The following is an 18,403-nucleotide window of genomic DNA, read 5'->3' on the forward strand; positions in this document are numbered from 1 at the left end:
TTATATAGGTTTCTTCAAAGAATTGATGGTAAGGTAGCTGTGGAACCTTAGCTCTTAAGTCTTTATAATATATCATAAGGACCTAATTAAGAGCTATGGTTTCGCACCTAATAGTAAGATTAGTCGATTTATTTCATTTTATATATTCTCATGTATATTGTTGTATATATATTTATTTTTTATATAGGTTTCTTCAAAGAATTGATGGTAAGGTAGCTGCGGAACCGTAGCTCTTAGGTCTTTATAATATATCATAAGGACCTAATTAAGAGCTATGGTTCCGCACCTAATAGTAAGATTAGTTGATTTATTTCATTTTATATATTTTCATGTATATTGTTGTAATAATATATATTTATTTTTTATATAGGTTTCTTCAAAGAATTGATGGTAAGGTAGCTGTGGAATAGTAGCTCTTAGGTCTTTATAATATATGATAAGGATTAATTAAGAGCTATGGTTCCGCACCTAATAGTAAGATTGGTTGATTTAGTTCATTTTATATCTTTTCATGTGTATATATTTGTATATATATTTATTTTTTATACAGGTTTCTTCAAAGAATTGATGGTAAGGTAGCTGCGGAACCATAGCTCTTAGGTCTTTATGATATATCATAAGGACCTAATTAAGAGCTATGGTTCCGCACCTAGTAGTAAGATTAGTTGATTTATTTCATTTTATATATTCTCATGTATATATGGTTGTATATAAATTTATTTTTTATATAGGTTTCTTCAAAGAATTGATGGTAAGGTAGCTGCAGAACTGTAGCTCTTAGGTCTTTATAATATATCATAAGGACCTAATTAAGAGCTATGGTTCCGCACCTAATAGTAAGATTGGTCGATTTATTTCATTTTATATATTTTTATGTGTATATTGTTGTATATATATTTATTTTTTATATAGGTTTCTTCAGAGAATTGATGGTAAGGTAACTGCGGAACCGTAGCTCTTAGGTCTTTATAATATATCATAAGGACCTAATTAAGAGCTACGGTTCTGCACCTAATAGTAAGATTGGTTGATTTTTTTCATTTTATATATTTTTATGGATATTGTTGTATATATATTTATTTTTTTATAGGTTTCTTCAAAGAATTGATGGTAAGGTAGCTGTGGAACCGTAGCTCTTAAGTCTTTATAATATATCATAAGGACCTAATTAAGAGCAATGGTTCCGCACCTAATAGTAAGATTGGTTGATTTAGTTCATTTTATATATTTTCATGTGTATATGGTTGTATATATATTTATTTTTTATACAGGTTTCTTCAAAGAATTGATGGTAAGGTAGCACTGGAATCGTAGCTCTTAGGTCTTTATAATATATCATAAGGACCTAATAAAGAGCTATGGTTCCGCACCTAATAGTAAGATTAGTTGATTTATTTTATTTTATATATTTTCATGTGTATATGGTTGTATATATATTTATTTTTTAAATAGGTTTCTTCAAAGAATTGATGGTAAGGTAACTGTGGAACCGTAGCTCTTAGGTCTTTATAATATATCATAAGGACGTAATTAAGAGCTATGGTTCCGCACCTAATAGTAAGATTGGTCGATTTATATCATTTTATATATTCTCATGTATATTGTTGTATATATATTTATTTTTTATATAGGTTTCTTCAAAGAATTGATGGTAAGGTAGCTGTGGAACCGTAGCTCTTAAGTCTTTATAATATATCATAAGGACCTAATTAAGAGCTATGGTTCCGCACCTAATAGTAAGATTAGTTGATTTATTTCATTTTATATATTTTCATGTATATTGTTGTATATATATTTATTTTTTATATAGGTTTCTTCAAAGAATTGATGGTAAGGTAGCTGTGGAACCGTAGCTCTTAAGTCTTTATAATATATCATAAGGACCTAATTAAGAGCTATGGTTCCGCACCTAATAGTAAGATTAGTTGATTTATTTCATTTTATATATTTTCATGTATATTTTTGTATATATATTTATTTTTTATATAGGTTTCTTCAAAGAATTGATGGTAAGGTAGCTGCGGAACAGTAGCTCTGAGGTCTTTATAATATATCATAAGGACCTTATTAAGAGCTATGGTTCCGCCCCTAATAGTAAGATTAGTTGATTTATTTCATTTTATATATTTTCATGTATATTTTTGTATATATATTTATTTTTTTATATAGGTTTCTTCAAAGAATTGATGGTAAGGTAGCTGCGGAACCATAGCTCTTAGGTCTTTATAATATGTCATAAGGACCTAATTAAGAGCTACAGTTCCGCACCTAATAGTAAGATTGGTTGATTTTTTTCATTTTATATATTTTTATGGATATTGTTGTATATATATTTATTTTTTAAATAGGTTTCTTCAAAGAATTGATGGTAAGGTAGCTGTGGAACTGTAGCTCTTAAGTTCTTAATAATATATCATAAGGACCTAATTAAGAGCTATGGTTCCGCACCTAATAGTAAGATTGGTCGATTTATTTCATTTTATATATTTTTATGTGTATATTGTTGTATATATATTTATTTTTTATATAGGTTTCTTCAGAGAATTGATGGTAAGGTTACTGCGGAACAGTAGCTCTTGGGTCTTTATAATATATCATAAGGACCTAATTAAGAGCTACAGTTCCGCACCTAATAGTAAGATTGGTTGATTTTTTTCATTTTATATATTTTTATGGATATTGTTGTATATATATTTATTTTTTATATAGGTTTCTTCAAAGAATTGATGGTAAGGTAGCTGTGGAACCGTAGCTCTTAAGTCTTTATAATATATCATAAGGACCTAATTAAGAGCTATGGTTCCGCACCTAATAGTAAGATTAGTTGATTTATTTTATTTTATATATTTTCATGTGTATATGGTTGTATATATATTTATTTTTTAAATAGGTTTCTTCAAAGAATTGATGGTAAGGTAACTGTGGAACCGTAGCTCTTAGGTCTTTATAATATATCATAAGGACGTAATTAAGAGCTATGGTTCCGCACCTAATAGTAAGATTGGTCGATTTATATCATTTTATATATTCTCGTGTATATTGTTGTATATATATTTATTTTTTATAAACGTTTCTTCAAAGAATTAATGGTAGGGTAGCTGTGGAACGGTAGCTCTTAAGTCTTTATAATATATCATAAGGACCTAATTAAGAGCTATGGTTCCGCACCTAATAGTAAGATTAGTTGATTTATTTCATTTTATATATTTTCATGTATATTGTTGTATATATATTTATTTTTTATATAGGTTTCTTCAAACAAATTGATGGTAAGGTAACTGTGGAACCGTAGCTCTTAGGTCTTTATAATATATCATAAGGACGTAATTAAGAGCTATGGTTCCGCATCTAATAGTAAGATTGGTCGATTTATATCATTTTATATATTCTCATGTATATTGTTGTATATATATTTATTTTTTATATAGGTTTCTTCAAAGAATTGATGGTAAGGTAGCTGTGGAACCATAGCTCTTCAGTCTTTATAATATATCATAAGGACCTAATTAAGAGCTATGGTTCCGCACCTAATAGTAAGATTAGTTGATTTATTTCATTTTATATATTTTCATGTATATTGTTGTATATATATTTATTTTTTAAATAGGTTTCTTCAAAGAATTGATGGTAAGGTAACTGTGGAACCGTAGCTCTTAGGTCTTTATAATATATCATAAGGACGTAATTAAGAGCTATGGTTCCGCACCTAATAGTAAGATTGGTCGATTTATATCATTTTATATATTCTCGTGTATATTGTTGTATATATATTTATTTTTTATAAACGTTTCTTCAAAGAATTAATGGTAGGGTAGCTGTGGAACCGTAGCTCTTAAGTCTTTATAATATATCATAAGGACCTAATTAAGAGCTATGGTTCCGCACCTAATAGTAAGATTAGTTGATTTATTTCATTTTATATATTTTCATGTATATTGTTGTATATATATTTATTTTTTATATAGGTTTCTTCAAACAAATTGATGGTAAGGTAACTGTGGAACCGTAGCTCTTAGGTCTTTATAATATATCATAAGGACGTAATTAAGAGCTATGGTTCCGCATCTAATAGTAAGATTGGTCGATTTATATCATTTTATATATTCTCATGTATATTGTTGTATATATATTTATTTTTTATATAGGTTTCTTCAAAGAATTGATGGTAAGGTAGCTGTGGAACCATAGCTCTTCAGTCTTTATAATATATCATAAGGACCTAATTAAGAGCTATGGTTCCGCACCTAATAGTAAGATTAGTTGATTTATTTCATTTTATATATTTTCATGTATATTGTTGTATATATATTTATTTTTTATATAGGTTTCTTCAAAGACTTGATGGTAAGGTAGCTGCGGAACAGTAGCTCTGAGGTCTTTATTATATATCATAAGGACCTAATTAAGAGCTATGGTTCCGCCCCTAATAGTAAGATTAGTTGATTTATTTCATTTTATATATTTTCATGTATATTGTTGTATATATATTTATTTTTTATAAAGGTTTCTTCAAAGAATTGATGGTAAGGTAGCTGCGGAACTGTAGCTCTTAGGTCTTTATAATATGTCATAAGGACCTAATTAAGAGCTATGGTTCTGCACCTAATAGTAAGATTAGTTGATTTTTTTTCATTTTATATATTCTCATGTATATATGGTTGTATATAAATTTATTTTTTATATAGGTTTCTTCAAAGACTTGATGGTAAGGTAGCTGCGGAACAGTAGCTCTGAGGTCTTTATTATATATCATAAGGACCTAATTAAGAGCTATGGTTCCGCCCCTAATAGTAAGATTAGTTGATTTTTTTCATTTTATATATTTTTATGGATACTCTTGTATATATATTTATTTTTTAATATAGGTTTCTTCAAAGAATTGATGGTAAGGTAGCTGTGGAACCGTAGCTCTTAAGTCTTTATAATATATCATAAGGACCTAATTAAGAGCTATGGTTCCGCACCTAATAGTAAGATTGGTTGATTTAGTTAATTTTATATTTTTTCATGTGTATATGGTTGTATATATATTTATTTTTTATATAGGTTTCTTCAAAGAATTGATGGTAAGGTAGCTGCTGAATCGTAGCTCTTAGGTCTTTATGATATATAATAAGGACCTAATTAAGAGCTAGGGTTCCGCACCTAATAGTAAGATTAGTTGATTTATTTTATTTTATATATTTTCATGTGTATATGGTTGTATATATATTTATTTTTTAAATAGGTTTCTTCAAAGAATTGATGGTAAGGTAACTGTGGAACCATAGCTCTTAGGTCTTTATAATATATCATAAGGACGTAATTAAGAGCTATGGTTCCGCACCTAATAGTAAGATTGGTCGATTTATATCATTTTATATATTCTCATGTATATTGTTGTATATATATTTATTTTTTATATAGGTTTCTTCAAAGAATTAATGGTAAGGTAGCTGTGGAACCGTAGCTCTTAAGTCTTTATAATATATCATAAGGACCTAATTAAGAGCTATGGTTCCGCATCTAATAGTAAGATTAGTTGATTTATTTCATTTTATATATTTTCATGTATATTGTTGTATATATATTTATTTTTTATATAGGTTTCTTCAAACAAATTGATGGTAAGGTAGCTGCGGAACAGTAGCTCTTATGTCTTTATAATATATCATAAGGACCTAATTAAGAGCTATGGTTCCACACCTAATAGTAAGATTAGTTGATTTATTTCATTTTATATATTTTCATGTATATTGTTGTATATATATTTATTTTTTATATAGGTTTCTTCAAAGAATTGATGGTAAGGTAGCTCTGGAATCGTAGCTCTTAGGTCTTTATAATATATCATAAGGACCTAATTAAGAGCTATGGTTCCGCACCTAATAATAACATTAGTTGATTTATTTCATTTTATATATTCTCATGTATATATGGTTGTATATAAATTTATTTTTTATATAGGTTTCTTCAAAGAATTGATGGTAAGGTAGCTGCGGAACCGTAGCTCTTAGGTCTTTATAATATATCATAAGGACCTAATTAAGAGCTATGGTTCCGCACCTAATAGTAAGATTGGTCGATTTATTTCATTTTATATATTTTCATGTATATTGTTGTATATATATTTATTTTTTATATAGGTTTCTTCAAAGAATTGGTGGTAAGGTAACTGCGGAACCGTAGCTCTTAGGTCTTTATAATATATCATAAGGACCTAATTAAGAGCTACGGTTCCTCACCTAATAGTAAGATTGGTTGATTTTTTTCATTTTATATATTTTCATGTATATTGTTGTATATATATTTATTTTTTATATAGGTTTCTTCAAAGAATTGATGGTAAGGTAGCTGCGGAACCGTAGCTCTTTGGTCTTTATAATATATCATAAGGACCTAATTAAGAGCTATGATTCCGCACCTAATAGTAAGATTGGTTGATTTATTTCATTTTATATATTTTCATGTGTATATGGTTGTATATATATTTATTTTTTAAATAGGTTTCTTCAAACAATTGATGGAAAGGTAACTGCGAAACCGTATCTCTTAGGTCTTTATAATATATCATAAGGACGTAATTAAGAGCTATGGTTCCTCACCTAATAGTAAGATTGGTCGATTTATATCATTTCATATATTCTCATGTATATTGTTGTATATATATTTATTTTTTATATAGGTTTCTTCAAAGAATTGATGGTAAGGTAACTGTGGAACCGTAGCTCTTAGGTCTTTATAATATATCATAAGGACCTAATTAAGAGCTATGGTTCCGCACCTAATAGTAAGATTAGTTGATTTATTTCATTTTATATATTTTCATGTATATATGGTTGTATATATATTTATTTTTTATATAGGTTTCTACAAAAAAATTGATGGTAAGGTAGCTGCGGAACAGGAGCTCTTAGGTCTTTATAATATATCATAAGGACCTAATTAAGAGCTATGGTTCCGCACCTAATAGTAAGATTAGTTGATTTATTTTATTTTATATATTTTCATGTGTTTATGGTTGTATATATATTTATTTTTTAAATATGTTTCTTCAAAGAATTGATGGTAAGGTAACTGCGGAACCGTAGCTCTTAGGTCTTTATAATATATCATAAGGACGTAATTAAGAGCTATGGTTCCGCACCTAATAGTAAGATTGGTCGATTTATATCATTTTATATATTCTCATGTATATTGTTGTATATATATTTATTTTTTATATAGGTTTCTTCAAAGAATTGATGGTAAGGTAGCTGTGGAACCGTAGCTCTTAAGTCTTTATAATATATCATAAGGACCTAATTAAGAGCTATGTTTCCGCACCTAATAGTAAGATTAGTTGATTTATTTCATTTTATATATTTTCATGTATATTGTTGTATATATATTTATTTTTTATATAGGTTTCTTCAAAGAATTGATGGTAAGGTAGCTGCGAAACAGTAGCTCTTAGGTCTTTATAATATATCATAAGGACCTAATTAAGAGCTATGGTTCCGCACCTAATAGTAAGATTAGTTGATTTATTTCATTTTATATATTTTCATGTATATTGTTGTATATATATTTATTTTTTATATAGGTTTCTTCAAAGAATTGATGGTAAGGTAGCTCTGGAATCGTAGCTCTTAGGTCTTTATAATATATCATAAGGACCTAATTAAGAGCTATGGTTCCGCACCTAATAGTAAGATTGGTTGATTTATTTCATTTTATATATTTTTATGTGTATATGGTTGTATATATATTTATTTTTTATATAGGTTTCTGCAAAAAATTGATGGTAAGGTAACTGTGGAACCGTAGCTCTTAGGTCTTTATAATATATCATAAGGACCTAATTAAGAGCTATGGTTCCGCACCTAATAGTAAGATTAGTTGATTTATTTCATTTTATATATTTTCATGTATATATGGTTGTATATATATTTATTTTTTATATAGGTTTCTTAAAAGAATTGATGGTAAGGTAGCTGCGGAACAGTAGCTCTGAGGTCTTTATAATATATCATAAGGACCTAATTAAGAGCTATGGTTCCGCCCCTAATAGTAAGATTAGTTGATTTATTTCATTTTATATATTTTCATGTATATTGTTGTATATATATTTATTTTTTATATAGGTTTCTTCAAAGAATTGATGGTAAGGTAGCTGCGGAACCGTAGCTCTTAGGTCTTTATAATATGTCATAAGGACCTAATTAAGAGCTATGGTTCCGCTCCTAATAGTAAGATTAGTTGATTTATTTCATTTTATATATTCTCATGTATATATGGTTGTATATGAATTTATTTTTTATATAGGTTTCTTCAAAGAATTGATGGTAAGGTAGCTGCGGAACCGTAGCTCTAAGTTCTTTATAATATATCATAAGGACCTAATTAAGAGCTATGGTTCCGCACCTAATAGTAAGATTGGTCGATTTATTTCATTTTATATATTTTCATGTATATTGTTGTATATATATTTATTTTTTATATAGGTTTCTTCAAAGAATTGATGGTAAGGTAACTGCGGAACCGTAGCTCTTAGGTCTTTATAATATATGATAAGGACCTAATAAAGAGCTACAGTTAAGCACCTAATAGTAAGATTGGTTGATTTTTTTCATTTTATATATTTTTATGGATATTGTTGTATATATATTTATTTTTTATATAGGTTTCTTCAAAGAATTGATGGTAAGGTAGCTGTGGAACCGTAGCTCTTAAGTCTTTATAATATATCATAAGGACCTAATTAAGAGCTATGGTTCCGCACCTAAAAGTAAGATTGGTTGATTTAGTTCATTTTATATTTTTTCATGTGTATATTGTTGTATATATATTTGTTTTTTATATAGGTTTCTTCAAACAAATTGATGGTAAGGTAGCTGCGGAACAGGAGCTCTTAGGTCTTTATAATATATCATAAGGACCTAATTAAGAGCTATGGTTCCGCACCTAATAGTAAGATTAGTTGATTTATTTTATTTTATATATTTTCATGTGTTTATGGTTGTATATATATTTATTTTTTAAATATGTTTCTTCAAAGAATTGATGGTAAGGTAACTGCGGAACCGTAGCTCTTAGGTCTTTATAATATATCATAAGGACGTAATTAAGAGCTATGGTTCCGCACCTAATAGTAAGATTGGTCGATTTATATCATTTTATATATTCTCATGTATATTGTTGTATATATATTTATTTTTTATATAGGTTTCTTCAAAGAATTGATGGTAAGGTAGCTGTGGAACCGTAGCTCTTAAGTCTTTATAATATATCATAAGGACCTAATTAAGAGCTATGGTTCCGCACCTAATAGTAAGATTAGTTGATTTATTTCATTTTATATATTTTCATGTATATTGTTGTATATATATTTATTTTTTATATAGGTTTCTTCAAAGAATTGATGGTAAGGTAGCTGCGAAACAGTAGCTCTTAGGTCTTTATAATATATCATAAGGACCTAATTAAGAGCTATGGTTCCGCACCTAATAGTAAGATTAGTTGATTTATTTCATTTTATATATTTTCATGTATATTGTTGTATATATATATATTTTTTATATAGGTTTCTTCAAAGAATTGATGGTAAGGTGGCTCTGGAATCGTAGCTCTTAGGTCTTTATAATATATCATAAGGACCTAATTAAGAGCTATGGTTCCGCACCTAATAGTAAGATTGGTTGATTTATTTCATTTTATATATTTTTATGTGTATATGGTTGTATATATATTTATTTTTTATATAGGTTTCTTCAAAAAATTGATGGTAAGGTAGCTGCGGAACCGTAGCTCTTAGGTCTTTTTAATATATCATAAGGACCTAATTAAGAGCTATGGTTCCGCACCATATAGTAAGATTAGTTGATTTATTTCATTTTATATATTCTCATGTATATATGGTTGTATATAGATTTATTTTTTATATAGGTTTCTTCAAAGAATTGATGGTAAGGTAGCTGCGGAACCGTAGCTCTTAGGTCTTTATAATATATCATAAGGACCTAATTAAGAGCCATGGTTCCGCACCTAATAGTAAGATTGGTCGATTTATTTCATTTTATATATTTTCATGTATATTGTTGTATATATATTTATTTTTTATATAGGTTTCTTCAAAGAATTGGTGGTAAGGTACTGCGGAACCATAGCTCTTAGGTCTTTATAATATATCATAAGTACCTAAATAAGAGCTACAGTTCCACACCTAATAGTAAGATTGGTTGATTTTTTTCATTTTATATATTTTTATGGATATTGTTGTATATATATTTATTTTTTATATAGGTTTCTTCAAAGAATTGATGGTAAGGTAGCTGCGGAACCATAGCTCTTAGGTCTTTATTATATATCATAAGGACCTAATTAAGAGCTATGGTTCCGCACCTAATAGTAAGATTGGTTTATTTATTTCATTTTATATATTTTCATGTGTATATGGTTGTATATATATTTATTTTTTAAATAGGTTTCTTCAAAGAATTGATGGAAAGGTAACTGCGGAACCGTAGCTCTTAGGTCTTTATAATATATCATAAGGACGTAATTAAGAGCTATGGTTCCTCACCTAATAGTAAGATTGGTCGATTTATATCATTTTATATAATCTCATGTATATTGTTGTATATATATTTATTTTTTATATAGGTTTCTTCAAAGAATTGATGGTAAGATAGCTGCGGAACAGTAGCTCTTAGGTCTTTATAATATATCATAAGGACCTAATTAAGAGCTATGGTTCCGCACCTAATAGTAAGATTAGTTAATTTATTTCATTTTATATATTTTCATGTATATTGTTGTATATATATTTATTTTTTATATAGGTTTCTTCAAAGAATTGATGGTAAGGTAGCTGCGGAATTGAGCTCTTAGGTCTTTATAATATATCATAAGGACCTAATTAAGAGCTATGGTTCCGCACCTAATAGTAAGATTGGTTGATTTATTTCATTTCATATTTTTTCATGTGTATATGGTTGTATATATATTTATTTTTTGAATAGGTAAATTCTTCAAAGAATTGATGGTAAGGTAACTGCGGAACCGTAGCTCTTAGGTCTTTATAATATATCATAAGGACCTAATTAAGAGCTACGGTTCCGCACCTAATAGTAAGATTGGTTGATTTTTTTCATTTTATATATTTTCATGGATATTGTTGTATATATATTTATTTTTTATATAGATTTCTTCAAAGAATTGATGGTAAGGTAACTGCAGAACCGTAGCTCTTAGGTCTTTATAATATATCATAAGGACGTAATTAAGAGCTATGGTTCCGCACCTAATAGTAAGATTGGTTGATTTATTTCATTTGATATATTTTCATGTATATTGTTGTATATATATTTATTTTTTATATAGGTTTCTTCAAAGAATTGATGGTAAGGTAGCTGTGGAACCGTAGCTCTTAGGTCTTTATAATATATCATAAGGACCTAATTAAGAGCTATGGTTCTGCACCTAATAGTAAGATTGGTTGATTTATTTCATTTTATATATTTTCATGTGTATATGGTTGTATATATATTTATTTTTTATATAGGTTTCTTCAAAGAATTGATGGTAAGGTAGCTGCAGAACCGTAGCTCTTAGGTCTTTATAATATATCAGAAGGACCTAATTAAGAGCTATGGTTCCGCACCTAATAGTAAGATTGGTTGATTTATTTCATTTTATATATTTTCATGTATATTGTTGTATATATATTTATTTTTTATATAGGTTTCTTCAAAGAATTGATGGTAAGGTAACTGCGGAACTGTAGCTCTTAGGTCTTTATAATATATCATAAGGACCTAATTAAGAGCTATGGTTCCACACCTAATAGTAAGATTGGTTGATTTATTTCATTTTATATATTTTCATGTGTATATGGTTGTATATATATTTATTTTTTATATAGGTTTCTTCAAAGAATTGATGGTAAGGTAGCTGCGGAATTGAGCTCTTAGGTCTTTATAATATATCAGAAGGACCTAATTAAGAGCTATGGTTCCGCACCTAATAGTAAGATTGGTTGATTTATTTCATTTCATATTTTTTCATGTGTATATGGTTGTATATATATTTATTTTTTGAATAGGTTTCTTCAAAGAATTGATGGTAAGGTAACTGCGGAATCGTAGCTCTTAGGTCTTTATAATATATCATAAGGACCTAATTAAGAGGTACGGTTCTGCACCTAATAGTAAGATTGGTTGATTTTTTTCATTTTATATATTTTCATGGATATTGTTGTATATATATTTATTTTTTATATAGATTTCTTCAAAGAATTGATGGTAAGGTAACTGCGGAACCGTAGCTCTTAGGTCTTTATAATATATCATAAGGACCTAATAAAGAGCTATGGTTCCGCACCTAATAGTAAGATTGGTCGATTTATTTCATTTTATATATTTTCATGTACATTGTTGTATATATATTTATTTTTTATATAGGTTTCTTCAAAGAATTGATGGTAAGGTAGCTGCGGAACCGTAGCTCTTAGGTCTTTATAATATATCATAAGGACCTAATTCAGAGCTATGGTTCCGCACCTAATAGTAAGATTGGTTGATTTATTTCATTTGATATATTTTCATGTATATTGTTGTATATATATTTATTTTTTATATAGGTTTCTTCAAAGAATTGATGGTAAGGTGGCTGCGGAACCGTAGCTCTTAGGTCTTTATAATATATCATAAGGACCTAATTAAGAGCTATGGTTCCGCACCTAATAGTAAGATTGGTTGATTTATTTCATTTTATATATTTTCATGTGTATATGGTTGTATATATATTTATTTTTTATATAGGTTTCTTCAAAGAATTGATGGTAAGGTAGCTGCGGAATTGAGCTCTTAGGTCTTTATAATATATCAGAAGGACCTAATTAAGAGCTATGGTTCCGCACCTAATAGTGAGATTGGTTGATTTATTTCATTTCATATTTTTTCATGTGTATATGGTTGTATATATATTTATTTTTTGAATAGGTTTCTTCAAAGAATTGATGGTAAGGTAACTGCGGAACCGTAGCTCTTAGGTCTTTATAATATATCATAAGGACCTAATTAAGAGGTACGGTTCCGCACCTAATAGTAAGATTGGTTGATTTTTTTCATTTTATATATTTTCATGGATATTGTTGTATATATATTTATTTTTTATATAGATTTCTTCAAAGAATTGATGGTAAGGTAACTGCGGAACCGTAGCTCTTAGGTCTTTATAATATATAAGGACCTAATAAAGAGCTATGGTTCCGCACCTAATAGTAAGATTGGTCGATTTATTTCATTTGATATATTTTCATGTATATTGTTGTATATATATTTATTTTTTATATAGGTTTCTTCAAAGAATTGATGGTAAGGTAGCTGCGGAACAGTAGCTCTTAGGTCTTTATAATATATCATAAGGACCTAATTAAGAGCTATGGTTCCGTATTTAATAGTAAGATTGGTCGATTTATTTCATTTGATATATTTTCATGTATATTGTTGTATATATATTTATTTTTTATATAGGCTTCTTCAAAGAATTGATGGTAAGGTAGCTGCGGAACAGTAGCTCTTAGGTCTTTATAATATATCATAAGGACCTAATTAAGAGCTATGGTTCCGTATTTAATAGTAAGATTGGTTGATTTATTTCATTTTATATATTTTCATGTATATTGGTCAGATTCTTTTAATCATATGTATTTACTTTGCAAATGAATGTTTTTCATTGGATAATTTAACAGTTTTTCCTATTTTATGATATTTTATGATAAATTGGAGTTCAAACTTGTGTATCGTTACTTTTGTTGACTAGTATATTTATATTTCATTTCAGAGTTCACTCACAGATGTTTAATTTGTAATTTTGGATTTTTGCAGATTCAGCTTAGAGAGGATGTTTCAGTTGTCGACCTTGAATATGGCTAACAGACCTGGAAGAGTGGCATATAGATTTCCATAACTCTATACTCTATATATTTTATTTTTATCACAGATGAAGCTAAATCTACTGTAAGCTTTTAAGAGAGCCTGCTTTGATAGAAGTGACAACAATTTTTCAAACATCACTAATCTTTATTATTTATTTCCATTACAGAGTTCTTACAGAGATATATAGGTTACAATACTGTATTTATTATTTCTGATGGTCTTTATATGTCCTATGTGTGTAATTGTTTGTCTTAAAGAAATAAAATATTGTATTGACTATTGATTTAAATGGGATAAAACACACAGAAGAAATCAACTTAAATACCTTTATAAAGTATCAACACCATTTTAAGAAAGTTCTGCAAATACTAATGGTATGATATTATACACCATTACATGTACATTGGCCAGTTGAATTCTTATCAGGATAATTAAAACAAAAATAATTAAAAGATAACTGTATTAGACATTATAAATGTTTTTCTCACAGTAGCCATGTGAAGGGTTAGAACATATTTTCCAAGTTAGAAAACTGAAAACTAAAAATTGTGAAAATATCTACCCGACCGAGAATTATTTTTACCAGTTTAATATTTAAAGATACAATTTGTACCAAGTATATTAACAAGATTTTCTAAAAAAATAGCAAGAGTAAATCCTTAGATTGGAATAGAGCTCCCAAGATTTGTTAATTCAATGGGAGATAACTCTGTAAAATATGCAGATTTTAATGCAGTTGATATTCAAATCATTATTCTTTGACTTCCTTTTAGTTTTCCATCTTTATATATTAATTTTACAAATTAAGGTGTTGATGTTATACTATTGTGAACATGAAGTAAGAAATCAAAACAATATTTAGTAAATGTTTATGTTGACAGAAATGAATTTATAAAATATATAATAATGTATCCATTTTAATTCCTTTTTAGGTAACCTTTCTGTGACATGATTTTCATGGTGTTGGATTATAAAACTTTGGGGTCTAATACATCTAAAAGGAAGGTAAGTACCAGAATGTTATTCCAGTTTTGAAGAGAAAAAAAAAAAACCAAATGTATTATAAAATTTCTTTGGAAAATTCTCTCTAGGCTTTTAGGAGTTGGTCAGAAGTCTACTCTTTCGTTTATCAGCTACCATTATATAAGTAAATCTTAGGATCTGATGTAATTATATAAAAGTTTGCTGAGTTGCTGGATAGCTGTCTAATCCACATGTTCTCAACATCTATTACACATTTATAGACTACCAGTATTTATATTAAATATATATAAGTATACCAAAAATGATCAGTTAAAACAATTTTTGATGATGAAGCATTTTATATTTCAGGTTAACATCACAGCTTGTCTGTAAGGGTTGAGGTTGGGAATGGCCATTGGAGCTGACTTTTATGGTAAGAATCAGTACATAGATTTATGAACTATTCAACTTGGAGCATGTCACTAGATTTTTCATGTTATAAGTGTATGTATAATTTGGAAGGGGGTATCAAGATACAAATAAGGGAAGTCAAAGATTTGAATTTTGGATATCTTCTCTCTGTTTTTTTTTTTATCTAAATTAATCCCACTATATAGAAATTAAATATAGTATGATTGCCAATGAGACATTTATCAACTAGAAACCACATGACAAGGATGTTAGCAACTATAGAATGCCATTTTAAAACCTATTCTGTATTGTAAGCTATATAAAGCCCCAACATGACAAAATGTGAAAGAATTCAGATGAGAAAACCAATGACTTGATATAGGATAAAACAATAAACAAAACAAAAAATATGATAGACAACAAACAACGACTTGTTTTTCATCTTTTTTTGCCAACAAAGACTGGTAGTCTAAAAGTTATGTCCACGAGTCACTTTAAAGCTAGGTAAAGAAATGTTATATGCATCATAATTGTAATGCCCAGTTAATTATTCTTTTGCATTAAATATAGTTTTGACAGATATGTTTAAGAATGAATATTTCTTTTTCAGGTAACTTTAACTGTGGCTGCATGAAAATGATTGGGTGACTGTACCAGTAAAGAATGTAATTCAGACAATTTTTGTGTATGTTTGAGAAAATGTTTATAATTTTTAACAAAAAAAAAAAAATAGTGTAAAGATTCTCCTTTGTCAACAAGATTGTAAGTTATAGATAACTTATTTTGAATTTTAAAATCTCTCTTTTTACCATTAAAACCAAAGGATATATTCAGGTAGCTCTACTCATGTCCATTCTTGACAATTTTTTTGTCATGCATATTGATACTGAACTGGTTTTTGGTATGTATAGTTTTGTTTTGTGTTCATAGTTCAGATTGTATTCATTATTATACCCCACGCAACGAGTTGCGGAGGGTAAAATGTTTTTGACCCGTCCGTCCGTCAGTCCGTCAGTCCTGTTTCTTGTCATCGCAACTCCTCTCAAACCACACAACAGAATTTCACGAAACCTTTTTAGATAATAAGGACATACTATGTAGTTGTGCATATCGACAGGAAATTGCGATTAAATTTTTTTTCTAGGAGTTGCGCCCCTTTGAACTGATTTGCTTCAATGTACTACTGCAACAGTTTGTCATCGCAACTCCTCTGATACCACACAACAGAATTTCATGAAACCTTTTTAGATAATAAGGACATACTATGTAGATGTGCATATCGACAGGAAATTACGGTTCAATTTTTTTTCTAGGAGTTACGCCCCTTTGAACTTATTTGCTTCAATGTACTACTGCAACAGTTTGTCATCGCAACTCCTCTGATACCACACAACAGAATTTCATGAAACCTTTTTAGATAATAAGCACATACTATGTAGATGTGCATATCGACAGGAAATTACGGTTCAATTTTTTTCTAGGCGTTACGCCCCTTTGAACTTATTTGCTTCAATGTACTTCTGCAACAGTTTGTCATCGCAACTCCTCTGAAACCACACAACATAATTTCATGAAACTTTGTAGATAATAAGGACATACTATGTACATGTGCATATTGACAGGAAATTATGATTCAATTTTTTTTTCTTATACAATTTTTTTTTCTTACACATATTTTATTTCTCCAATGACAATGTGGGGATGTGGGGTATGTGAGCGCGCTCACTAAGGTTCTTTAATTTTTTTTCCCCTGTGGCTAGATTTAATTGGTACTTTGAAAATGAATTGAAATGGACCAATTTTATTTGAAGACCTACTCTTTTAGATATATTAATAATGGTCCGTGTCTAGTCAAAACACTTCCAGAAGTTAAGAATGGAGAATCTAAAAAAAAAAGAAAAAAATGAGAAATGTATATTTTGGCTTTCACCGTTGTTAAATATATATCTTTTCCGACTTTTTTCGTTTTTTTATGCCCCTGCCATAGGGAAAGGAGGCATTAAGTGTTACCCTTGGCGTCCTTCTGTCCTTTTGTTGTTCCTTTTGTCCCATTTTTGTTTCCGCACTAACTTTTAAGAGTAATGCCCCTTTATCAGTTGGAAAGTTGTAAATTTGGACAGTGAGTCACTTACTTTTCTAGATTTATGCTCCTTTTTACAATTTTTAAAATTGCAAAGCTTGAGCAAGGGCATCGTGTCCTCGGACACATTCTTCTTTTATTTTTTAGCTGAGTTTGATATAATTTATATTTTTATCAATTGTTTTATTCTGAATAATTATACATTTTTTTATACTGTCTAAAGTATACTTCCTGAGACAGTCTTCAGAGCATTAGGTTTTGGACTCAGGTTTCCAACATTTTCCCACTACAAATTCAGTTTTTAAAGAAGTTTGATCAAGTTCACTTGCTTTAGTTGGTTGTCATTGTTGTTCCTGGCAGGGAGATTGATGATGATAGAGATTTTGTCATTATTTGGTATTTAACTTAAAATACAGCATAGAAGCATTTCATCAATTATAATTTTTATGATTATCTTTTATGTATATATGCTTACAATTTGTATACATGGATATTGTTTTAAAAATCATTAAAATCTGGTGTCCAGATGAGCTGTCTGGGTTATCAGCAACATGAATATTGTGTTAGTTTTGTTTAAGCCTAAATATTTAAGGGATAGAAGTTATAGTAATATTATATGAATAGTCTCGTTAATGAAATTTATTTGAGAATGTCATGGACCATAACAGTATAGGTCAAGTTAGATTTTGATTTTTATACCCCACGCAACAAAGTTGCGGAGGGTATAATGTTTTTGACCCGTCCGTCCGTCCGTCCGTCAGTCCTGTTCTTGTCATCGCAACTCCTCTGAAACCACACAACAGAATTTCATGAAACTTTGTAGATAATAAGGACATACTATGTAGATGTGCATATCGACATGAAAATATGATTCAATTTTTTTTCTAGGAGTTATGCCCCTTTGAACTTATTGGCCTCAATATACTTCTGCAACAGTTTGTCATCGCAACTCCTCTGAAACCACACAACAGAATTTCATGAAACTTTGTAGATAATAAGGACATACTATGTAGATGTGCATATCGACAGGAAATTATGATTCAATTTT

The 18,403-nt window shown here is 28.7% G+C and overlaps 1 long non-coding RNA gene across 1 annotated transcript; it reads left to right on the top strand.

The window, feature by feature from the left end:
- Window positions 1–13,739: 13,739 nt before the first annotated feature.
- On the top strand, window positions 13,740–17,911 carry LOC127733895 (uncharacterized). The gene is made up of 4 exons (XR_007997273.1): window positions 13,740–13,982; window positions 14,834–14,906; window positions 15,234–15,297; window positions 15,886–17,911. It is a non-coding gene; the product is annotated as an uncharacterized LOC127733895 (long non-coding RNA).
- The last annotated feature ends 492 nt before the right edge of the window (window positions 17,912–18,403 follow it).

Source organism: Mytilus californianus, unplaced genomic scaffold (genome assembly GCF_021869535.1).
Source record: "Mytilus californianus isolate M0D057914Y unplaced genomic scaffold, xbMytCali1.0.p SCAF_3, whole genome shotgun sequence".
Classification (NCBI taxonomy): domain Eukaryota; kingdom Metazoa; phylum Mollusca; class Bivalvia; order Mytilida; family Mytilidae; genus Mytilus; species Mytilus californianus.